The following is a 20,082-nucleotide window of genomic DNA, read 5'->3' as shown; positions in this document are numbered from 1 at the left end:
CCGCCCGAGCCGGGCGCTGCCGGCGGGGCGGGCCGGGGAGGCGGCCCCGCCGGGGGGGGGGGGGGGTAGAGACCGGGCCCCCCCGCCGCCCTGAGCGCGGCCCCCGGCGCTAACAATAGGGCGTGGGGGCTCCCCCCCCCCCCCCGCGCAGCCTCAGGAAATCCAGCCCCATTTCCAGGGAGAAAACAACAAGAAACCGTCCTTGTCTGACGGGCACCAATCTGCTAAAAAACATCTCCCTCGACTTCTCTTCCCCTTGATAAAACACTTCCAGGACAATCAATATTTTATGATGAGTTGTTAATAAGCCTAATATATTCATCCCTGCTCCAACGGGGCTTGTTAGATTATGCAATTAAGATAAGCAATTTAAACAGCACTGTGCAGCTCTCCGCTGGTCACATTCGTCTTGTTGTTGTTGGAGGAGGAGAAAGAGCCGGACTTTAAAGGGATGTCGGATTACTCGGGGAAGAGGGGGAGTTTTTTGGTTTTTTTTTTTTTTTTTTTTTTTTTAGAATGCGTGCAGCCGGAATCGCGCGTTAATGCCGCTCTCCACGCCGGTAACCCCGCGGGCCTCCCCGGGGGCGCCCCCCCCCCCCCCCCCGCCGTACGTGCCCATTTGCATGGGGCGGTGCGGCCGCGGGGACGGCGGCGAGCGGGGCTGCACCGCCCGCACCCCCCCGCCCCCTCATTTACGCCTCCGTGGCTTCCCCAGGAAAAAAAAAAAAAAAAAACAAACCCCCCCACCACCACCAAAGCCTCTCCCGGCCGCTCGTCCCTCTCCTGCGGGCCGCCCCCCGCCCGCCCGGGGGGCAGGGGGACCCTGCGGCCGCCCCAGCCCCAGCCCCGCGGCGCCCGGCGCTGCGCACCCCGCGCCCCCCCGCCCCAGGCGGCGGCGCGGCGGAACCCGCCCCCGCCCCGCTACGGCCGGGCCCGCGGGGGAGCCCCGGCGGGGGAGCCCCCACACCCCCCCCGCCCCCCGGCGCGTCCCGCCGCTCCGCTCCGGCTCCGCGTTTTGCGTGCGGCCGCGGCGTCAGCCGGGGAGCGCCGAATAACAAAGGCAAGTTTGAGAGCAGCCGCCGCCGCACAGGCTGCCAGTGACGTCAGGGAACAATGCCGCTGCCAGCCAGCCCGCCCCGCGCGCCCGCCGCCCCTTAAAGGCGCAGGGCCGCCCCGCGGGGCGCTGCCGGGGGCCCCCGCGGCCGGCGCAGGGAGGGGGGGGCGCGTACGGGGCCCCCGCCCGGGCGGGGAGCGGCGCCGAGGCCCCGTGTGACGGCTCCGTCCCTCCGCGCCGCCCGGCACCGCCGGAGGCTGCCCGCAGCGGCGCGAAGGCGGCGGGGGCCGCCCGGGCGGGAGCCCTCGGCCGGGCCGGGCCCTCCGTCCCCCGCGGGGCGGCAGGCCGCGGCCCCGAGCGGCGGGGCGGGGGCTGCGGTCGTGGCGGCGCCGCCCCGGCCTGAGGCCCCGGGGCAGGTGGCGGGCACGCAGGGCCCGCTGCCAGGCGTCGCGCAGAGCAGCCCCGGGAGCCCGGCCCCCCGCCACCCGGGGCGGCCGCCTCGCCGCAGCCGCGGCCCTCGGGGCCGAACGGCGACCGAGCGGCGCAGCCCAGCGCCGGGGGCCTGCGCGCCGAGCGCTGCCCGGGCCCGGCCCAGGGGCCGCCCGCGGCTGCTCCGACACGGACCCCGCATCGCCGCCCTCCCCCGAGGGCCGCAGCACCCCACGATTGTCACCCGCGGTCCGCAGGTGAAAGCGGTGGGTGCTGCCCGGCCCGCGCAGCCCCGAAGTCGTTCCGCTCCTGCGCGGCGTTTCACGTCCATGATTAAAACGGGCGCTGAATAAACCTAGCCTCTCGAGTAATCCACAGTGGCACTGCAGCAATCTCGTCATTTCCCAATAATCACACAGATGTCTTGCATCACACCTTAATAGTAAATTAATTCACAATTAGTGTTTTTAAGGCATCAGCTTGCTAAGCTGTCAAAACTTCCATCTTGGACGCAGGCAAACTCGAGCAGTAGGTTTGATGTTTCATTGCTTCAAACCATCTTACAGAAACAGAAGATCCGAAAATTAAACGTATCTCTGTGCAGAAAAGCAATTACAAGGGCATGGCCTGTCCGCTGTACTTAAGCATAACTTCCACTGATGTCATCCAGGCAGAAAACAGATCGGTAATAACACATTTACTTTTTCAAGCTTTTCGTACTTTTCCTGCAGAACACTTTCCACATCGCTGCATCGTGCAGGATTTACCAGCGGCATCATCCTGCCATCTTTCAGAAACCAAGCTGCCCGATCGGTACACGGCTAGGAAAAATAAAGGCCTTGCAGGAAATGTTTGGTGATGTAGCAGGTGCCGCTGTGCCCTCCGAGCCTCTCTCTACTAAATGGGTGCTGCCACACGCCGTTCAGGGGCACCAAGGGGGCTGGAGGCGATACCCATCCAGAGGGGATGTGCAACCGCAACAGCCTTGGCCACTCGCGGCCCTTGGAGATCAGGCGGCGCTCGCAGCAGCGGCCAGCGTTGACCTGTGTGGCGGCCAGATGCCAGCCGCTGCGCCCGCCCCTACGGAGCCCTTCGCCTTCTCGGCGGCAGGAGACATTCCTCATTTCTTCCGCAGTCTGAGTCAGCCACTAGGTTTTGGCCCACAAGCAGTGGCAGCAGTCAGTTTATCTAGTATATTTATCAGTTTGTTTGTAAATTAAATTTAACTCCCTAAAGATTAAGAGGGCCTTAGTTTTCTCTGACCTGTGCTGATACGATTCACGCAATTAGAAAGCTGCCTCTAACCCATGTTGACGTGCTTGCTTTCAGCCAGGGACTGGGCTGATCCGTGACAAAGAATAAAGCAGTTTTAGAGCTGCTCCAGTTCGCTGCCAGTTGCCTGCTGGGTCATAAAGGGTGGACTGGCCACTTGGATTGGAAGAAAAAAAGAAGAAAAAAAAGAAAAGGGTTAGGAGTTAGGGCTGGCCTAGGTTATTCAGTGCTGTCCCAGGAACAGCTCGGCAAAGAAAGGGCTCAATTAGGCCGATCAGCCTCATTTTCCAACTCCGTTGCAACATCAGAGCAAAGCAAAAGCAGTGTTTGCAACACGATCAAGGATTAGGCCCTGTTTGCGTGTTTTAAGAGACCAGGCTGCTTTTTGCAAATTAACCCACTTGACAGTTTTGAGACCGAGAGTTGTTGTAACTAGCCTTACAACAGAAGCTGCGCGCGCTTCGGCGCCTGATCTGGGATCCCGGTTTAGCAGCCTTCTGCTGCTGCCGTAGCGAAGCCATCAGCGAGCAGGCAGGCAGACAGTTATCCACATTATTCCACGCTCTGTGGTGGGCCTGTCCTCAAGGGATTAGGCCAAATCTGCTAACCTCATTTCTGTTATATAACCTAAGATAGATCTGAACTCTTTTCTCCAGAGGACTGCATGTTAAACCAGAATATCACCTCCCCCTAACCCTCTTCAGCTGTAGTTCAAATTAGGTTTTGCTGCTATCGTAATTCATGCTGCACCGTAATGAAAATGGAATTGATTGAGAGGGCACGTAGACACTGTGTCTAGACGTAGCCGGGTTACTTGTATAGAAGTTTTATCAGGTACCTGCTATCAGTGCAGCTTTTTGCAGTGCAGGGTTTAGTGCAGACCACAGAGACCAAAGGGAGTCAGTGCTTAGATCGCAAGTCCACACTGAGCTATTGGGTGCTACAGCCATCGGTAACTAAGCTACCTAGTTTAAGAGCTAACTCAAGTAAGCTCAGCATGGGCTGCAGGTGTGCTATACGTACAAAAGACTGCCTGCGATCAGGGCCGATTTCATAACGGGGTCCGACATCAGCATTGCTTTTCTTGCAGCTATTTGCGATAGTCGCGTCACAGTCACGCGCATGGCACCACCACACCTGGTGCTCCCCAGATAGACACATTCTGAAGTCTTCTGAGCCCTCGCAGAACTGTTTGTGCATCACCACACATCTCTGATCTACTCTTCTGTCATAACCCATGGGTTTATCTCATGCAAATGCTTACTCAGGTCAATCGTTACGCTGAAGTTTAGCTAGCATTGCCTCAGAATGATGGAGAACGAGTCTTTTTCCAACTTGGGAACAGCATAGAATGCCAGGATTAATACTACCAGTTGCAGTTAAATTACACCAGTGTGAAGGCGAGATTAAGTTTAAGTGAGGCTGCAGTCAGGCTGTACATATTTCACTATGCACAGTGAGAAATTGGTACAGTTTGTTGACGACTATGTCCATTTTTATCTTTTCCTTAATCATATGGGAAAGAAAACAGGGTTTATTTGGATTCTTAAATTAGAGATGAAATTGCTATGCAAAGATATTAAGGAAATTTGCAGTTATGCAACTGGAGTCCTAGAGGAAAAAGTAAACAATTTTACTGAGAAAAACAAATTGAAAACAATTACGAGACATTAAGAGGGAAGTGGCTGGAGATTTGGGCTTTTTCTTTTTTTTCCCCCCCTTCCCTTTTCCTTTTGAGGCCTGAAAATATTTGCATACTGTCTTAAATTTGATCCCTCTTTGGTCTTCCTCAACCTATACTGCTTAAGTCACATAGTCATTCGTGACTAAAGCGAGGGACTGGATTCCTCCAAAGGAGCATCAGTGCAACGGGGAAGGAAATGAGCATCATCGAGGCATTTTTTAGTCAGTGAGGAAACGCATCTTGTCTTTTATGGGAATTGACACTCACACCTCCTTTTTACAGTCATTCTTTCTGAACCAAGCCGCTATTTATGCCGGTCTTCTGCAAATTGTTCCGTGTACTCAGAAGCCTAAAACTCTCCTAGGGGCTCTTCAGGGTACCATGGTAAGCCAACATATACACTTAACTCTCTAGTCTTGCAAACACAAGACCCAAGGAACTATGACTCCTGAGTAACCACTGAGCAACATTGCACCCATGGCTCAGTTGAGCATGGGGCATACTCCAAGGAGGATCAGAGCTGTCATTTACAGCATTGTACTCAGCCTTCGTATGCACACCATGCTGGATTAAACAAGGTGATTTGATTAGTTTGGCAAAGAGAATAAAGCCTTTAAAAATACGACGTAGGGAGATAGCACTGAAATCCAGGATGTGTGCCTTCAAGAGTCAAGGATACAGCTTAAAAACAAAGCCAAAAAAGATCTGAAAGGATAGGAAGAGAAGGCATGCCACGTGCTTGTAACATACTGAAAAGGAACTTAACATATGTGAGCTGAGGAAATGCAGCATTGTAAACATGCTATTTATATAGTGCCGAAACTATACTTTTATGGGGACATAAACATTAGTCACTGCAGGGCATACAGTCTTTCCTTCTAAAGAAGATAAAGGCACTGCCCTGCCAGAGCCAAATCAAAGTCCAAATTCAAGAGCCAAGCATGCCTCAACTTTGAGAAATCTCAAATCAAAATTTGGTCTGAGGTGAGGTCACTTGACTCGTGCAAACCTTCCCCATAGAGCAAATAACTTCCAAACGTTGCAGCTGAGACTTGTAAATAGGGACTTTAGTCACTTCTGTTGTTATTAAACTCTTTTCTAGCTACACCATACAGTTTCAGGAGGAAAAAGTGAAAAAGAAAACAAAACCTTATCCAAGTTTAAACTTAGGGGAATGTATTCAGGCAGAATATAATTAGCAAAGCTGGAAGATGGCCAAAGTGCTATGTGCAATGTCACGCTCTTACAAAAAAATCCCCAAGGATTTTGAATGACCACAAACATCAGGACCTTATTTTTAATCTGCTCCAAATAATGCAACCAGGTAACCCTACGTAAAGCCAGACGTACATGTTAACTATCTTGAGAGCGTTCACTCGGTATGTTAGCAGAGATGTTTATGATGTGGATTCACGTTTCATAGGTGGCAGAGGAAATACTACTCTGCCTTTCTATCATTTGACTATCTACTGCCAGATTTTAACAGTAAGCAGCTCTTCCTTTAGCCTCACTGAATTTTAATGGAGAAAGGTAATGAGATTTAAAGAACGACAAATGCAGCCATGTGTAGAGCATGAATGTTGAAGTCTGAGTCCTACTTCTGTTTCTCCCCTTGTCTTCAGTTCTTATCTGACCCAGTCAGGAGACAGAGATGACAAATAACACCAGCACCAAGCAGAGGACTCTGAGGTTGAACTCTGGTCTGAGTTTCTGGGAGAGATTTTAGTCTAAACTAGCCAGTCTGACAACATGAAAGGAGAGAAACAACCGTAAAATAAGATGTTATTGTAAGGACAGCAAGGACTGCTTCATATCAGACAGAGCTTGCCAGAACATTATAATGCTTCGTAACACAGCTAATCATGCTAAATAAAGTGCAGCCTTAAACACACTTAGGACTAGATTCTCAATGGGTCCTCCTGTTTAGCATGCAGCATAATTTGTCTTTTTTTCTTTTTTTTTTTTTTTTTTAATCCCTAACCAACTGTATTTTGTACCACAGGGATGGTTAATACAATTTTGGAAAAAGAAAATATAACTTCATAAAATATGAATAAAACCCATAAGTTGTTTACACAAATAAGCATTCTGGGGCATGGGATTTTAATCAGTAATTTCCATATTGGTCATAAAACATGCCTGAGAGCCCAAAGTATTACTTTATTGTATTTAGCAGCAACAATTAGCCTCTCAATTTTTCACTGCTTTAACAAACAGTATGATTTTCTACGCTAAGAAGGGGTAAAAAACCAAAACAAAACCCAGGCTCTTCCGTGTGGCTGTACACTCCACAGGCATATGTGCAAGTGGCACAAAAGACCATCAAGGCTTGAACTGTGATCTGAAGTGCAGGAAACAAAACAAAACAAAAAAAAAAGCAGCGGACAATTTTCCTTCCTATTCTGGCAGACTACATAGGGCAGAGGGAGCAGCGAGAATTTCGTAATAAGGTGCTCTCGCAAAAGTACCACTGGCAACAAATTCCTTACAGCTGAATAGGAGAATAAGTGCAAAACCGAAGACAACAGGAAGAGGTGTGGTCCCTAATGCATCATTTGCTGTATTTTATTGTCTGTGAGCCAAGAGATGTAGAAGGCCACTGAAATTCCTAGAGAACAGAAGAGTCTGGAGAACTGCTGAATTAGCAGGCTTCCTAACGCTTGGGATTTTTACATTAAATACTTCCTATAAGAAAGGAAGCATATGTTTTGCAAGAGAGTACATTCGTGAGCTAACCCCCCCCCCCCATCTTAATTCAAAGATTAATTAAGATAAATACTATAATTAAGTAATTTGGAAACACTTGTTTTTCCTCAGTAGTAGACATTCAGCTAAACATGGCATCCAAGGGGCATGTCATGAGGACTCTGGTCATGCAGACACTTGTAACTGGAGGAAGAGTGAAGATGTGATAGAAATTTGGGAGTTCTATTCAGGTGAACTACAGATGCGATAGAGAGCGTAGATACTGATGCAGCACAGTTACTTCACAATTTGGATAATTAACCCATGGGTAATCAAGAATTGACGGTATTACGCTAACTGCAGAAGCTACTGCATCCTGGAAATATTGCTGGGAATATCTGTCTTGTATTTCCATCTCACTAGAACTCTAATTTGGACAGCTTATTGACCTACTTTCAGTATGTCGCTGCTTTCAGCATGTTAACCCCCCCGTCCCCAAGCACTCACGGCTATTCCAAGTACGGGCAAGAAGAAAGACAAAACTACAGATGTTGCTTGTGCATACAATCAATGCATCCCTCCCCCACTAAAGTTTAATAAGGATTGTTAGTACATCATTGTAGCTGGTAATTGTGTAGGTACACATGGTAATTGCATGTATTTGCACTAATTATGTAAATGCACAATAATTAAAGCTCCAGGGTTTTCATGGTAAATTTTTAAGACACTCATGGATTTGTCATGGCAAAAGTGTCAGTCATGTAACCTAGTGGGAAAGGGGAGGAGGAGGAAGCTCAGGAGAACGTGCTTCTTAAAGTACAGAGAGTTTTACATAAGTAAGTGGATAGAGGACACTACTTCGTCATCAAATACAGCTGTCATGCCTGGGCCCAGTTTCTTTCAGTCTCTTTACCAGACTTTAAAAAAAGAAAGAAAAAAAAAAAAATCTAGAAAAAGCCCCAAAACACCTTGAGTTTTTCATGGTAGGTTAAAACCAAAGGGCAAGTATTCCCTCACTTGCTCCACTTAATGTCCCAGCTTTTCCCATTTAGCCAGTGAAAGGCAGGAGGAGAAATGAATTTGTGCTCTCTTTTTGCTGTCGTGGTGATCACTCGCTACTGTTACCAGTTTGCTCCCTCTCCCAGAGGCCTTATCGCACTCCACTGAATACGCCAGTGGAAATATCCTGGCGCTGCCTGGATTTGGATCGATCTCCCAGCACGGTGTGCTGCCTTAGCATGGGAGTCGTACACTGGAGGTTGAAGTTGCTTCTGTCTCAGGGTTTTCCCCCTTTCTGCTCTCCCCTAAGACTTCAGCCATTCCCCCCACCCCGAAATCTTCAGAGGCGAACTTGCAGGTTTCCTCTGGGGAGCACCCAGACCTTCCTGCAAGCGCTTCCCCAGCACACCAGGCAGGAGCCGCCCGTTCCTCCCCGCGAAGCCACGCCGCAGCCCAAGGCTGAGCGTGCCGCAGCACAGCTGCGCGCCAGAGACTTTGCTGCTGGGCTCCATGGACCTTCAGGGTCTCGGGGAATTAACGACTCCTTAATGACTTCAGGCATATGAAGGAAACGCAGCTTTAGAAGCACGCTGCGTATGTCTCCTCATACCAAGACAGCAAAGAGGGATGTGCGTTGCCCAGCTGTTTAGCTGGTTTTAATCACCTCTGACAGCACACCTGAGCAGCTCCCTAGAACAATCCCATTATCCTTATGCCAGCAGCACAAGGGGCGGTTCAAGAAGCACAGCGATGTAACGTAAGGTGCTATGAATTCAGAGCACTGCTAGGCATTTCGCACCGAAAAACTTTCGTTTTAGAAACACATCGTTTGAGATCTTAATCACTTAAGTCAAGTGCTTGGTTTTTAGTCACTGAAAGGTATGTGTGCTCATAAGACTTAAACCACTTGGAAAACATCAACCTGACTTACACTTAATGCAGAAATATTCTTTACACCACCATGCCCCATCTGATTTTGGGCATGCTTGTTGGTCCCCACAGCACAGCTACAGTCTCACTTCTTTGTGCACAGCTACCCATCTTCACTCATGGACACCTCAACAGACAGTCAACACAAGAGTTTTAAGCTACCAAGAACTAATAGCTTAAGTCAAGACACAAAAGACAGCTTCCTCAGGATTTGCAACAAAGCTTGGAGAAGATTTACAGGACTCATAACCATGCATTGTTCCTTATTTAAACCTAACCCTATATACATGGGTCAAAAAGCTCTGCGTTCATGGCACCTACCTTTACTGCAGCCCAGCACACCACCAGCCACACTTCTTACCTGTAGGACTGAAGACAGGCCTCTCTTGGGCAAGAGAAGATACAAAACCGTATCCTGCTACCTTGAGACACCCAGGGAGCTGTACTACAAGCCTCTAAAGCCTTCCCTAAGGCTCTGTGCAGCCTACCCAGCTGCTAATTTCAAGTGGGTTTTTAGTACAGCTGTTTCAAATTGGCTACTCAGCCACAGCTGGGACAATAATTAGTCCTCTCTTTAATACTTCCTGGGCTGGAGGAGTTGTCAGGAACTCAATTTTTTTTGTTGTTTTTTTAAACTTATTTTTGAATGTGCAGTCTGCCAATTGTTTTCTGTCTTAAACCCCCCCCCCCCCAACCCAAAAACCAACCTAAACTCAATAGCCCCTTCTTCCCCCCAAGACGTCCAAACCTCTACTTCTGCGAATAGGACTAATAAATGTTTCTGCGCTTACTTAAAACATAAGGGAAAGAAATTACTAGAACTACAGTTGAATTGAAATAGTGTATTTTTTTCTATGCTCTAAATAAATTTAATATATTCAGGTGCTTTTTTAAAAAAATGGTTTTGAAGATACTCTTTCAATTTTAAAGCTAAAATCAAAGAAAAATGTAGCTATGTGATAAAAATTGATCAAATCTAGTACAAAATTATTTTAAAAACAGCTTTTAATTGGTGGGGTTCAATCAAACAAGAGAAGCTGTTTGGGACAGAGACTGTTTTCTACTTTGTTTCTAGCAACAGACTTTTCAAGGTTTTTATTTCCTGTGTTAATAAGAATGCCTATACTCATGCTAGATAGGGATTAAAGATGGTAAGGTGTCATTTTAAAATTTTAAATTAGCAGTAACATGTTTTTTAATTAACTGAGAATCTTGTAAGAGTACAGAGGATTTCACACAAATGCAGTCTTTCACAGAAAAGAGAAGTCTTGCTAAAACAGTGATCTTTTGTATTAATTTCCTTAAATTTTTCAGTAAATTCATCTGCTCCTCAGATAACGGGTGGTGGACGTCTAAAACCGTAGAATATGGGGTTTGTGGGCATGAACGGAAAGCAGGCGAGTTGGGTTACAGCTGGAGGACATTTTCTGTGTGTCCGTAGGGAATTTATTTCAGCTTGTCTTTGTTGCACAGCAGCACTGTGAGGCTAAGTTAGAGCATTAACTTGTGTTAATGCAGGACCAAAGGTCTTTCAGATGTTTATGTCTAGCGGCAACTTGTATGATAAACACTTGCTTTCAGCATCAGGACTAGCCATGCTGAGTAAGCCTGCAATCCAGCACCTGATGCTCCTCCACATGCTGCCCAAATACATTTGCATAGGCAGGGAAAACCTAATACCTCTGTTCTGGGAAGATGTACAGGTCACAAGGAGAAAAATGAATTTGTCTGGGCCCTAGGGATCTTTTAAAGGACTAGTGAATTGAAGGCTTGGAAATTGGGAAAAATTTATTTACGGAAAGGGTGGTCAAGAATTGGAACAGGCTGCCCAGAGAGGTGGTGGAGTCCCCATCCCTGGAGGTGTTCAAAAAACGGGTAGATGTGGCACTTCGGGACATGGTTTAGTCTAGTCTGCCCTTGACTGGCTTAGAGTAGACTTGTTAGTGTGGGTTAATGGTTGGACTGGATGATCTTAAAGGTCTTTTCCAACCTAAATGGTTCTATGATTCTATGATTCTAAGGCATTTATGATGTCTACTAATACTATTCATGTATGTCCTTTTGGTATGTCATACTCCAGCTACGAGCTGCAATGCTAGTGATGCCAGGCCGGGCGCAAACGCAGAGCTGTTCTCTTCACATTGCCTGAATGTCTCCGTTGCTTTTCCAGTATGTTTCAAAGATCTTTTTATCAGCGAGGTCAGTACCAGCATGTCCATCTCACAGGTGTGAAAACTGTATTATCAAAAGGTGAAATGACCACGGTCACCTAGAAGACCAATACAAGAAGGCAATGTAGGTATCGTAGTGCTTGTCCCACTCTCTCTTTACTGCTCCAGCGCAAGCACCTTCTTTTGTGAAGCGTCTCTCTGGTCAGTGCCTAAGTTATGAAAATGGTTTTGATTAATCAGATTAGCAAACGCAGTTTGCTGGTACAGCTGACATTCGCATTCCTTAGCAAGAAGAGTTGCGCTGTTAACTTGTCCGAAAATCATGTCCACAGTGTCTCAAACTGGTAGCTTGGACATGAAAATATCTGCAGTTAGCAAACAGTATATTTAGAAATTAAACATCTGTGTGATTCTTTTGGCTTGCATGAAAAATATGAATAAATGTTGTTAAATACAAGTAGAACTAAGTAAATAGAAATATATGCATATCAATGTACATCACAGGTGGTAGCTGCGAAATGAACTTGTTGCTCCAAGATCCTTGCATGGGAAACGCTGACACAGCAGGTTACTCGGTAGGGACTGCTGGAATATACCAACCGTGGCTGTTTCAGGCCTGTCCGCGCTGAAGGTGTCCTTTACTGGATATTTGCAACCCAAACACCCAGCAACGGAAGATATGCTTGCACATCTAGGCATCGTGATTTACTCAAAAATCAGTGGCAGATGCATGACCAGAACCTGTACCTGAACCTGTTCCTGACAGGGAAACTGCATTGTCAAGTGCCTTGTTCCAACAAGTCGGCAACCGTGTCTGCATATTTTAAATCCCCGTGTTGAGTCATCGTCATTTAAATGGAACTTAAACCACCTGAGCATGTCATCCTTACTAACCTGCTACAAACTGTCTATGGAGTTTTCCCTTTGCGGAGCAGGCGCAGCCCTGTAAATTCATCCCTAGCGTGACCCAATGCCGGCTAGTTATTTCCTAGTTGCTGTATCACAATATATGGCTACGAAGGGAAGCACACTAGCAGTTGTTTGCTGTGCTTGTTCTTTTAAAGAAGAATAATAATCCTACCGTTCCAAGCAGAATTACACTTGTTCCACTTTCCCTTACCCTCAAAAATTTTAAAGCAGAAAAGTAATCATTTAAGCCATTTCTTTAGCTGTGGGGTTTTATTTTATTTAATCACTAGTACCTACACATTTTTCCAGTATACATGCTGAAACAGCAGCCATTTGATTTCCTGTTATTGTTAATGATTCTACATTTTTTTTGTGAGTGTTTTGTTTTAAACAGAGGCTCATGCAGCAAGTTAGACTTGAATTAATGGCTTCCTGACTTTTGATGAAATTCTTTTTACCAATGCTACTTTTCCATATTTCCTTTCTGGAATTTTTTCTTTTCTTTTGGCAGCTGTCATGCAGCAGTTAGACCCTATCTGGTGGGTAGGGACCAAAATAGTCCCAATATGGAGCAGTGGCTCTAAGACCACTTATTACTACATAGACTTCCCCTTTAAAAACCTGGAAAATCCCTAAACCTGTCTGGAAGCACCTATAGCATACATTGTATGGCTACTACTGTTGGGTTTTGTTTAAATACTGACTAAAACTTGTAGATGGAAGCTAGCACCTAAAATTATTTCTGTTCAGACCCCATAATCTTGTGTGATGGGGAGTGCAGAGGTTACCAGTGACACCTACACCTCCAACATTACGTCCTACACTGGCTTGGTAGGACTTGAAGATCAGATCAGTGGAGTAGAAGGTACCCTCCTCAAAGTGCTGAAATTACAAGGCACCTTTGCTAAAAGAAATCTTAGTGAGGAGAAAGTACGAATTCCCATGCTGTCCGTACTGCTCTATCATTTTCACAAGTGACAGAAATCCTAGTTATGGGCAATCTGCGCTAATGCAGCCCATCCTCTCCTCAGCGATGCCTCCTTGTATGATATTTTAGAATCAGTCCTCGGGGACGGAAGGCAGACTTCGTCTGGCCCTACACAGTGGGGAAGAGACAGGCAGAACAACCAGCCTCTCAAATGATAGAGATGGAAAAAAGCAAAAGAGCGATAAAAAAAAATCCCTTAGCCTGATATTAAACATCCCTCCTATCTTGTTTTAAATTGATCTGGAGGAAAGGATAGAGAGAAGTGACTCTGATCTTTTGAAATATATGAACAATCTTTTTGCTATTTTATAGGTATGTGGAAGACAAATCTTGCCAGAGCTGAATTCATGTAATTCATGTAATATTTAGGCAGCTGTAGTGAGATTATTTTTCCTGTTTTAATTTGAAGAGCCTGCATTTCTCAGTCTTTTTGCTGTTGAGACTACTGAAGAACTTATCAATTTCTCTGGGGAAAATGTATGCCAAAAAACCTGGCAGTCTGGCCCAACAGTACTTATATTCCAAGTATTATAAAACATAGGCAACAAGAAGGCTGTTGCTTTCTTTTCAGGGAAGCTGAACAATGAATCCCACAGGGCATCAATGGGAGCAGAGTCAAACCTCCCTCCATTTCAGTGTTTTTCCTCTGCTTCTGTGACATAAAGTTAAGGCCCATATTCTACAAAATGCTCAACAGGGGAACTCGTGCAGCCCAATGGCTTCCCCGAGGCACCGTTTACATACAATTTGTTGTAAGATTAGGATCAGAGGCTCTTTTCTCCCTGTCTGTCTACCTCCTTGGGTCTTATTTTTCCGTTGTTATGTTTTTCTTTTTAAATTGTTTTGACTGAAGTCAAGTAAAAATTGTTGGTACATTTTAAATCAGTGTCTGCTCTGCTAATTGTTGGGCTGTCAGAGATCAGCCCCGGAGAGTTTGATTTCAGAGCAAGATTCAGGGTCATAGAGAAAGTGACTGTATTACATGAGACACGTAAGGACCCTCTTCGGCAAGGCTGAATCAAGCCCTAAATGATTTGACCAGGAGTACAGCAAAGCCATGGACATTCACGGTGAAAATGTGGCATCCATCTTCAGCCGTTCTCCTTCCACAGAGGTCAGAGCACTTATGAACATCGGTCAAGCAGAGTAAGATCTGCCCCTTTTAAATGGTCTGTTACCATCCACAAGTGCTCGATAACACAGAGAGCATACTTCTGCTCTCCTGGAACAATGCTGCCAACTAAAGCTACTCCTCTGAAGTCGGCGGAGTTGCTCTGAGTCTGACTGCCAAGTGGTATATGTCTAATCTAGCTATACGTTTCAGTTTGATGGCAAGATTTCTACTTCAGAATTTGTTTTCATCCAGAATCTGAAGAAAAAGAGTTGGCACGCTGAGGATTTCTTGTGAAAATTTGAAAAAAACCATGCTTGTCATCAAAGTATTAAACAGTAATATCAATATTGTAATACTTAGTATACCATAACGTTGGAAACAAGAGCAATTGAAGTGAGTCAGCACGAAATGTTTTCCTCTTATCAAAATAAATGAGAATGTTGAAATAATGCATTTCTGCTCTCTGCCTTTGAAAACGTCATTGAAATCAACACATTCCCACAAAAGATTTGGATTTCACTCAAAGTGCATTTTCCAGCTGAAAAGCGTATGCTCTCCATCAACCTAAATGGCTGCAGGAGGTAGAAGGAAATGGTAAATCAGGCCCTCTGGATTTACACGAGAGCGAGAGCAGAAAGCGCTATACGGTATGTGTTAATGGGTGTTAATTCACGTGTGCCTGCTTATGGAGATCTGTGGGCAGCTCTGAATATTGTGATACGTCCAATTTCTTTCTGTATGAGTAAAGAAGAATGTGAATACTTGAAAAGCCAAAGCCTGCTCTGGAGTAGAAAAGCCAGCCCTACTACAAAGAAATTCTTGTGCCTCTTTAATTACCCTTCTTCACCTATAGGTGGAATTTCCACTCCAACAGCTTTAGCAAGGAGCCTAGTAGCCTGGGAGGAGATTTCTGTTTGTCTTTGTACAGCAAACAGTGGCTCTGTTGTGCAGCGCCAGTTTCTGATTCTAATGATTTCCTGAATTCATTCTCTTCCGTACCTCAGGGAAGGAAGAGGTGATCCTCTTGAAAATTCAGTTAATTGCTTTTATTTGATTTTTATTAAACCTCATTCAAGAATAATATGATGGCTTTTTTTATTGCATTGTTCATCACTGTGGCATTTTTAAATTTGCTTTGCTAAAAGAAACAGTTTACTAAGCCAAAGATTTAATTCCAGGATTTTTGCGGAGAGAAAACTGGGAGCTTTTTTTGAGGTTGCTTTGATTTCAAAGACTGTCGTAATATTGATATCTATCTATTATTATCTCCGCTTTCTTTCCTTAATAGCCCAGGCTTCTTCCCCAGCCCCAGCAAGCAGTGTGCTGTGGCTTATTGCATACGCACCCGGGGCTGGCAGGGCCGGCTTCGCCCCGGCTGTGCCTGGCTGCCTCGGAGGCGAGGCGGCGCAAGGGACGCTCGCTCCCCTGCTACAGCTATCGCATCGCCTGGCCGAAGCTGATACCCGCTGTCACGCGCAGACGGCCGCGGGGGAACGGCGGGCTCCAGCTCTGGCCTGAGATAAGCGCGGGGTCAGGCACGGAGCTGCCAAGGGGTTATCCCACCAGGCAGCCGGGGGAGAGCCACCCCCTGCTTTTGGCTGAGTCACGGGCTCGGGGGTGGCAACTCGGTCTTCCCGCTGGAGAGCAGGAATGTGTGGCAAGGCCCTGCTCCGTCTGACCGTCCATCCATCCATCTGTCCCTCCCTCTCTCCCTATAAAACTCTTCTGTGGCTGACGTTGCAGGTAGCATTCCCATTGTACACATGGGGTGACTGACGCGGAGAAGCAAAATGCGTAATCTGCGCTTAGCAGAAATAAAAGTAGCCGAGCAATTAAAATTCAGGACCGACTTCACGTTGCTAACACTAAAGAATATGGGTTGGGGCAATTTAATCTATTTACCTCTTTGCTGCCAGTGTGACATCATCTACTGTCCATTAATAAGTCACACACAGAGCTACTTGATGTGCGGTTTTATGAGAGCTATTATTTTAAGAGTTGGTCATTTAAAGGTAAGTGTTTAGGAACATGAGATTTTCATATACTTTTAGAGCAAGTTTTCCCTTTTTTCCATTTTATCACAGGAAATAACATCTCAAAACACTGTGAAGACTTTGTAAAAGGCTCTTTTTTATCTCAAAAAGTTTTTAACAAGAATCCAGTCATCTTAGTTAATCCCTTTAAACCATGTCAATATTTACTTTTAAATGGAGTTTCAAATACTTGATCAGCTGCACTCTCAGTTTAATCAGGACAATTCCTGGGAATTACTGCTGAATACTGCGGGGGCTTTCCTTGAGTCCTCGTAGTTACGATTTGTGATGGCAGTAAGGATGGTGGGATGTCTGTTGTTAGCTTACGCATCTGTCCGTGAATAAGTGGGTCTCCCAGGATTGTTTTTAGTCAGCTGCTGGGCTCCTGCCACATCTGTGATGTTCTGTACCCCCCCACGAGGTTTCCAGAAGGGCCCACAGTCAATAAAATAATCAGTGTGGGATTTATAAAAACGGCATGTTCACCCCTTGTCTGTTCATCCATATCTTTTGGAAGAAACGTGGCAATTTGGCAACAGCTTGACCCCTGCTCAGAAGGGTGATGGAGAGGGCCAGTCACAAACCCCACCACCCCCCCGAGGGTTACGTGCCTTGAATGAGCAGCTCCGGTGCGCAGCTGATCCCCAACCGCAGGGCGCAGTTTTGTTACTGAAAGCCTGTAAATACGAACAGGACTTCAACAGCCCTTAAAGGATAATGGGCAGCTACAGTTGGTTGAGCATAGGTGTCATTGACACAGCTGAAGACCCTTAATAAGCACTGCAGCCACCTCCCATGGCTATCTGCAACCTATAATTTGTGAGGGAAGCACATTTTTAATGCTACCCCGGCACCTAGACCTTTGTTTTCTAATTTTGATGGGGTAATGGCAACAGACCTTGCACTGCAAGACAAAAGACAGGGCAGATGGAGCACCACTGCATTATGCAGTTACCCCTATTTCACCCTCCTTTCTTGAGGCAAGGGACGGGTTATTTCATGCCACGTGAGACAGCTTGCCTTTGCCCTTCTCTCACAGGAGACATGTTTGGATCAGAGGAGAAGTCAGTTGGTCCAAGATGTGGCTGGCATTACATTCTTTAAGGTATCTGGTCAACATGTCCTGCTCATACCCTCAGAATTAAACTGATCGCCAGTCTTCTGGACACTAAGACATTTTTCTTTCATTTAAAAACTGTCTTTTCCTTTGGTTTTTTTTTTTTCGTAACGTGGAACATAATTCCTGTCTATAATGGTTGGGAAGTTTTATTCAGTAATTCCTCTGGTACTGCAGTGACACAGGGTATTCATGGTACCTCTGATCCCCTTCTTGTCTGTCTGTGATACATCATAAATAGGCTTTTTTTTTTTAAACTAGGGGTCTTATTTTTCCTGGGGAACATTAGGAAGCATTTCCTTGGCTGAGGATATGGAGTCATCATTCTGAGGAACCTCCTGTCATTGGATATCTCCTGCACCTTTGCAGGGGTCACTTTGGATGACTCAGGTGCCCCCTTCCAGTCCCGCGTTTCCTATCTGGTAATATGGTAACAGGGAAAAGCCTCAGCTCACCCTTGTGGGTCCTCAGTGTGGGGCACCATACGGATATAGAGGAAGCAATGACTGAAATAATTTAAATCTTCCTTGGCTCCTCAGGGTAACTCCTGGCCTAGGACACCACGTTCCTTGTCATTTTCCTGACCACATCTTATTTGATCGCATGCTGTTTGCACTTAATGTTAGTGAAGCGAACTGAAAATTACAAAGCTATGGCAAAGATCAGAAGGCAGAAAAAGGTGAGTAAATATAAACAGTGGAGTGAAAGAATGTGACTGGAGAGCAGCGAGTGCTAAATGGCATATTTCACAAAAACTTGAGCATGCACTTCCCTAGGGTCTCTGCAACACAGCTCTCAAGTCTCCAGCCAGTTACCTTTTTCCTTCCAGATTAATGCTCATTTTAGGACACCTCAGCTTTGGCTACTGCTCGCTCTAAGCTATTTATTTTCTGAGAGACTGACTTTCACATCATGTAATAAATTGCTGGGATATATGGTGCACTCAGAGAACTGCTGGGTACATTTCAACTAAAAACCAGACTGGATCAATCTCTCTGCATAGACATATTTCTTTTTCTGGGAAAATAAAATAAATAAATAAAAAAAGCTACAGATAATTTTGTTGTGGTTTTTTTCTTCCCCACAACAATAACTTCACAGAGAGAAAAAAAAAAGTGGTAACACCCCCTTCTTGGCTTTTCCTTTTTCTTTCTGGTAGAAGTTTGCTAAAATTAAACATTTTCAGAATTATTTTGAGCTTAAATAACTGTCCTGGCTTCACCTGGGATAGAATTTATTTTCTTCCTAGTAGCTGCTATAGTGCTGTGTTTTGGATTTAGCATGAGAATAATGCGATAACACACTGATGATTTTGTTTATACTAAGTGTTTATACTTAAAGTCAAGGACTTTTTAGCTTCCCATACTCTGCCAGTGAGGAGGTGCACAAGAAGCTGGGAGGGGGCACAGCCAGGCCAGCTGACCCAAACTGGCCAAAGGGCTATTCCATACCATGCGATGTCATGCACAGTAGAGAAACTGGGGGGAGTTGGCCGGGGGGCAGCGATCACTGCACAGGGATGGGTTAACCACAGGTAAGAGGTTGCATCACTTGTTTTTCCTGGGTTTTGTTCATCTCTCTTCGGTTGTTTTCCTTTTCATTACAAATGATGATGATGATGATGATGATGATGATGAAGAAGAAACTTTTCTTATCTCAACCCAAAAGTTTTCTCACTTTTACCCTTCTGATTCTCTCCCCCCCTCTCACTGGCTGGTGAGTGAGCGAGTGGCTGTGTGGTACTTAGTTGCTCTCTGGGGTTAAACCACGAGAATAACTTAAAAGTAGATCTGGATCTGGAATTTGACTAAATCAGAAAGGAAAGAAACCTTGTCTCATTGCTTCCTCCTGATGCTAAAGATTTTTCACATTACTGTGATGCAATATTCTGGGTTTGTGAGATGCCCCATAGAGTGACTCTGGAGCCCCCCGTCCACTGTCACAGCTGTGGCAGCTCCTGCCATACTGAGAACTCCATGTTCTAACTGCTTTGCAGTATAAATGGGCAACAACACTGCTTCTTTGCTTGGTCTCTCTGCAATAACTCAAAAATAAACCAGCACATATCAAATAAAGCCTACATGCTTTGTCTGTCTCAGGTTCTTTGCCATCTGGAACAGTTTCCTTAGGGCTCAATAGTCTTTTTCCTGAAGACTGCACCCCCACAAGGCTATCGACGCATGCTTGTCTCTTCCTCTCTCCTCCCCAAAAATTTCCTTTTGAACATTTTGAATCAGCTATATGTTTCCTTATTATTGTCTGGTCTCACTGTTGGTCAGAAAACACTCCCCTGTTAAGGTCTGTTGTCCCTTAGCAGTCCTTGAATAAATGACAATCCGTTTCCATGAACAGTGGATCCCCAGCTATGTTAATGTTCAGAACAGTACAGCAGCTTTGCAGAAAATCTCCCCATCATCCCCATTTATCCTGCGCTGGTTTGATTTGCTGCGTTGGTGCATATGAATCATATTCTTTTTGGAGGAAACTAAACCAGAAGCTCTTTTTCAGGTGCAAACCAGTGGTGCTTCAACCCCTGGCAGCGACAAGAGAGATCCATAGGATACATTTAAACCACATGGATTTGGGATGTCCAGTCCAATAAATCAAACTAAATATAATCTGAAGTAAACTGCCAAACCACATGCACTGTAGATGTAGAGCCCCCACAGCCAGTTGCACTGTCCTACTGATCTGCTC

This window comes from Pelecanus crispus, chromosome 10 (assembly GCF_030463565.1).
Source record: "Pelecanus crispus isolate bPelCri1 chromosome 10, bPelCri1.pri, whole genome shotgun sequence".
NCBI classification, from domain to species: domain Eukaryota; kingdom Metazoa; phylum Chordata; class Aves; order Pelecaniformes; family Pelecanidae; genus Pelecanus; species Pelecanus crispus.
This window is presented reverse-complemented; position numbering follows the sequence as displayed.